General features: G+C 46.8%; 1 long non-coding RNA gene across 1 annotated transcript; it reads left to right on the top strand.

The window, feature by feature from the left end:
- Nucleotides 1-1,797: 1,797 nt before the first annotated feature.
- On the top strand, nt 1,798-3,115 carry LOC146871206 (uncharacterized). Its single transcript, XR_014959519.1, has 4 exons — nt 1,798-1,848; nt 1,935-2,064; nt 2,148-2,212; nt 2,813-3,115. It is a non-coding gene; the product is annotated as an uncharacterized LOC146871206 (long non-coding RNA).
- The last annotated feature ends 2,833 nt before the right edge of the window (nt 3,116-5,948 follow it).

Genomic DNA, 5,948 nt, shown 5'->3' with positions numbered 1-5,948 from the left:
GACTTTCACTAATGTAGAGGTGCGTTTCCTCATGGAAAATTCCGGCCCGTAACCTGCCGCCCACCAAATTCTTGTACCTCCCCGTACCAAGGACACGTTCCCAGCCGGCCGGCCTGATGTAGTGTCTTCGGCATGAAGAAAAATACAATCCTTCGATAAGGGCCGGCCCGAACCGGTTCTCTCCAAGCGAATAACACCTCATAACTAAAACATTACATTTGACCTAGAAGCATCCCAAGCTGCCGGAGCAGAAAGAAAGATGGAGTCTCTCCCGTTTGAGGCCTACCAGGCCTGAATTCAGCACGGCTCCATGAAATACCCTCACTACAGGACAGGTTATCCCTAATACTAACGAATCTATCCCCTAGGCTATGTGTGCAAGCCCTGATCTATGGGGAAGAGCACAGGATCATGTCGAAGTGCCTAGTAAATAGGCTCCATTCACTACTCTAACCCTTAGACTTGAATGGTAAGAGACTGAAGTCACATTCAATCACTTTTCCTCACACGAAGGCCGGGAAAATCGAGCAGAACAGGTGCGGGGAGGGTTGTGGTATGGAGCTGCCCCTAAGTTACAGAGTGAGGCGAGAGCATATAACACCCCTCTGTGGTTGGGGGAAGCCAGACAAGTCGGGTTGCACCCCCCGTGCATGAGGATTGTCCTCCGCTTATTGCTTGTGTTTCGGTGTGGCAGCGACACCCAGCTCTGCCGCCGTGGATCAGCAGGTAGGGTCTTGTGGACGCATTCAAGCAGTGTCCCCACCCGAGGTCAGCGTCAGCCCAGATTGCAGAGATATCAGTAGGCCCCACCGCCCCGCCCGCACTCGCAGGTCTATGAGATGGCCCCTTCCTCCTCCGTCAGTACCGCAGTCCAGGGCCCACCTACACAACACACAGCTCGCCTTTATGGCCTCAGGTGAGTCTCTTATGGCCAGGGAGATGTGGACACAGGCCCCTTCGTGACAGCTTCTGTGCATCCGATGCAGGACACCAAATGCGCCCCTGGTTGACCATTTTTCTGATGCCAATCAAAGCGAAGATGACATACGCTGGACAGTTCTCAAAGTCCTGAAATTACCCCAAAGAGGTGGCAACTTAGCCCAATTACTCAACAGAGAGGAACTCAAATCAATTATCTTCTTTGATTCAATACGTAACGGGCTCAATAGAACAGAGGACTGGACAACCCTACTCTAGATACTACCACTGTTTACATTAGAAAAATCAGACATAAGTTAATCTAGTCTCTACTTTCATGGTCAACGCAATGTTACTCACTTTCATGGTATAAATTGTTTCTGTGTTACTAAAATTGTAAAATATGTACAAAATAAGAGCATGAGATCAGATAGCTGCACAACCCTTCTTTTAGCACCTCACCCTGGTCTATTACAGAAATCGGACTAAAAGTTAATTCAGTTTCTACTGACATTGAGACTGATAAAATATAAATGAATTGTAATTTTTATTGCATGAATTGCTCTCGTATAACCCAACTGTAAATATGTACAATTAAGATTATATATTGAATTGTTTCCGTGACAACCTAAAGAGCTAAGCACATTATCATTACTGCACTCGCGTTGTTTTTTCTTTTCAATTAAGCACTGGACCTTAATCACTTTTCCCCACTCCAAAATGTCTGCCCAAACAAGCGCCCCATTCCAAAATGGCCCCCAAACCGGCGCCGACACAGACACTGTTGGTGCAGTCCTTCCTTTATTGTCATACATGCTATAGGCTGTCGCTCCTACTTATACTATATGCACGGCTCCTTAACCAGTTCCAGCTATCATGCTCTAATTCAAGACCGGACGCCTCCCCGTACCTTGATGAGACTCTTCGGAGGTAAGCCATGGAGATCGTTCACTAAATACCAGGGACAATCTTTGCCACCGGTAACCCTTAACTAACGTCCTCTCTGATTCCCACAGCTCCGTAAAATACCGGCAGCCATTGCCTGCTGCTGTGCATCCACGTTTTACTTCTACAGACGGCCTGCCCATCTTGGCCTGCGAACATGCTGTCTTCCTCCTAGACCATGTTCATCCTTCTCCTTAAAAGGTAATTCGCCTCAGTAATCCTTCACCCCGTAAGAATCGGCGTGTCAGTGCATCCGCTCACTCTAATTTTTCCGTTACTCCCAGGTGGTACATTTCATCACCATCGGTTACTATTCCCGCGACTGACATACCACAAATTATTTCGTAAGGTCAGCCTTTACCTGCTATTATCACGCTGACATCACATTCCCCGTGCTGCCTGCAAATAATTGCTCCTTACCCCGTATTCACGTCAATTCCTATTGGTTATTTTCCAAACTCGCGCCGACAACACCTTCACTGTGCCGTTCGTACTCTTCAATCACATCACTTTGATCCATTCATACCCCACACTTGCGCCACCACCCTCACTTGCTCTTTTAACTCCGCGCCTTCCACGTATGCCTTAGTCGATAATTTCTCACATGGCGTGACGACTAAACTTAACATTGTTTTCTTGTAATCTGACCGGTCCGCAATTTGCACACAACTCTTGTCAACTACAATCACGCCTACCGCCTATGTGAATTCCTCTTATAGCCCTATGAAAGAAATGTCACCTTGTCCTTGAGGCTTCTTCAGTTTGCTCATTCTGTGCACTTATTCGTTCTCGCATGTGTTGCACCTTTTCTTCGAAAGCCCTTTCCTTGTCACAGACCATCCAGACTCCACAATGTGTATTGATGCTGACTCACTACCTTAGAATTAATTGTTGGACCTTACTATGTTTTCTTCTCTCTCCCTTTTTCCCTCCTGTTTCAATCCCACAGGCGTCGAGATTAAATCAGGCAATTGTGTATTGTTTTGTCCTGAGGATGCTCCCATTGCATTAGGAGCTAGGGATCTAAACGTCGACTTTTCTAACAGTACCGCAATCTATCCATTGTGTAAACTATATTGTGGTTACTGTTGGCTAGAGCTTACTTTCGATTGTAATATATTGTAAGCCACCACTTGCTCCTGAAGTCTTTGCCTGCTATTTTGTTTCTTTTTCATTTTTCCTTTTGTCAAGCTCGATACAGGATTGTGCCCTTGTCTCACCTGCTTTGTTGTCTTTACCATGTCTAAATCTTTTTGCATTACTCTAAATAAATATTCCTCTGTCCGGCTGGACACTGGAAGACTGTCCATAGCTCTCATTGCAGTCTATGTTGAAATGTTTTTCGTTATCTATCCTTAAGCTAAGGACCGTTGTTTGTTAAAAATAAGTAATCACCCGAGGTCCTAAGCTACCCGAACGGGTCCCCTTGTTATTCATATAGTAAAGCTTCTGTGTGCAGGGCAGCCGTCCCAGTGGTGAGCCGAGTAGGCCTGGAGCCAGGGCCTCAATTTGGTAGAGGGCCGCACCTCTTCAGGCAGGCAGTTACCGGCAGCAGGGTGGGTAGTGCGTCGCTTTCCGCCCCGCTAGGAGCAATGAGGGCGTTATGCAGTTCGCGCCCGGGGGGGGGGGCCTCTATAATGTTTCCCCTCTTCCGGAGTATATGGCGTTGCAGCGGGAGGGTCTCTAAGCCGGGGAACTTGCGCCACGGGGCAGCCGATCTCCACCGTGCCTGCGCGGCCCTCCCCGGTCACTCTCACCTCTGGCTCCGGTGGTGATGGATCGGCGTCTGCTCAGCACCGGAGCAGCAAGGCCCCGTGCTCGCACAGCGGCCGTGGGCTGGCGTCGCTTCGTTGCCAGCGAGGAGGCAGCAATCTTCTCTACCTAGCAGAAGCCGATCGCCATCTTGGGAGGCTCCTGGTCGCTCCGCCGGAGGTCGTTTCCGCCGTACATCAGCCGAGGAATCTTGTCGTTATTCAGCTATTATCTTCCAGACTGGTTCAGATAGCGGTTCCCCTGGAACAGGGGGAATCTGTCGTGCTGTAAGCGGATATTTGCCAGATGTTCTAGGCGAGGGCTGCGGAGCTGTTTCAAGGAGCAACCATTCCTGTTGGCCGCTAGCCACGCCCCGTGACAATTTCTTGAGGTTGGTAGTAAAACACCTCAAATAATAGTCCAGTTTCTTACACTGAGGCTATTACTACAGCTATGCCGACCATTTTTCTGACAATGAACTAGCCTTTATGGAAACTGTCAAGTTTAAGTCAGATGATGCATCAGTCCTTTCCACATCAAATTGAGCAGTAATGTGTTGCCCACCAATAAGATTTGGGAGCTGTTGATACCTTGAGAAAGTTTATGATGATCAAAGAAACTGAGGGCCTAATTCGCAAAGGTTAAATTACACTTTTGTGTGTATGTACTCTTTTTGTATTTAAAAACGATGATTTTATAGTAACTTTCTGACTGGGGAGAATCTGCAGTCGTAAAGTGAACTCTGCATATAAAAAGATAAGCCTGTCCTATCTTTTTATTAGGCCCTCAGAGAATCCCACTAGCCCACCATTTCTGTCTGAAATATGGTATGAGTAAATGTCTCAAATAGGTACCAGTGAAAAAATGGGAGAAAGAAAAGACACTGGAGACCCAGGTTAAGGATAGGTACTGGATATTGGCTCAGGACCATCTGGGAACCACTTCTTAGTAGTCTTTAGAAAAAGGGCACATTACAGACAAATCGGTATTCTCTCAACACAAATATTATATAGATATGTTTTTACTCAGTAATACATTTACACAGTTCATGGCACAGATAAGCACTGTATGTGATTGGAGCCCAGAAGCGAAGCCCCAGGACATTGAGAGAGGGTAACTAAGCTTAACTTAAGTCACAGGCAGGTAAGAATCATCATGCAGCACAGGTCCATTAAGACAGCGGTTAATGCAAAGGGCAAATTAAAGGAAGAGGTAATCAGAAAAAGTGCAATGACTAGTCAGTTATGAAAGAAGCAGCAGAAAATTAGCTGAAACAACAAGGAATGAATTTATAAATTGTTATTAAAAGAAAAATCATACTTGTTTCTAAGATTAATACCAGTGCTGTGATGCTCTCAGTATACATTTTTAAAATGCAGAGTAAAAATGGAAATACTATTCAATACTGCAAGGGAGTGCTGAGATAAAGCAATTAGCAAGAATGCTTTTGCATTGCTCAGTAGGGTTGTGAGAAAGTGTATTATTAGTTGGAGTGGATGGTAGTCCACCGCATCTAATAATGCCAGATAACCTTCCCATGACCTGGGGTTGGCATGGATTTGCTGCTCCAGAAAAGGTCTGAGTTGGAGCAACCTGAATCTTTGGCCCAGCGGCAATTCACCTTTTTTAGATTGACTTGGCAGGTTTGTCCTCCAAAGGTACTTGTAGCATATAGTCCAAGGTTTCTCAGTATGTTAGGCAGAATACACTTTGACACTGCCAAGGGTCCCAGAAACTAAGGAACAGCACTTGAGGGGGCAAGACTCACTCTGGCAGGAGCTACCAGATGGGTCCAGGGCAGGTCCAGTTGGGAGTAGTCAGCTGGGATCTTCAGGAAAAGGCCTTCCAGTAGCTTGTTTTGTCCCTGTAGCTTATTAGGAGGTCAGCCAACTGATGATTGGAGTCCCTTTCTTTGTTCTGGGTACAAGTGGGAGCAGGTCCAGCCTTTCAGGTCCCCCAACAGGTTTCAAGAACCAGTTCAGTCCTTCTTCTGTCTTTCACAGTGTTTCTAAGAGGGTTTCCTTGGGTGTCATATTTATGCCTGCCACTAGCCAGTGGGTAAGGGTGACCCCTGGAGCCATCCTTAACCAATAGGGAAAATGTTCCTAGCAGTGCCTAATTTGAACCAGTGGTTTCCGGTGCACAGCACCAGCACTTTATCATCAACACCAGCGCCTGGGCACCAGTTAAGGACACATTAATTTTTGGTGGATACGGGGAGATTAAGTGAGTCGCCCACAATCGCAGGATGTTGAGCCGACGCCAAGACTTGAATCTGGTTCCCCAGCTCCAAAGTCGGCAGCTCCGGCCAATATACCACATCCCCTCCCCAC

The sequence above is a fragment of the Triturus cristatus genome, chromosome 1_1 (assembly GCF_964204655.1).
Source record: "Triturus cristatus chromosome 1_1, aTriCri1.1, whole genome shotgun sequence".
Lineage (NCBI taxonomy): Eukaryota > Metazoa > Chordata > Amphibia > Caudata > Salamandridae > Triturus > Triturus cristatus.
Note: the sequence above shows the minus strand (reverse complement) of the source record. Positions and strands in the feature narration are given on the sequence as shown.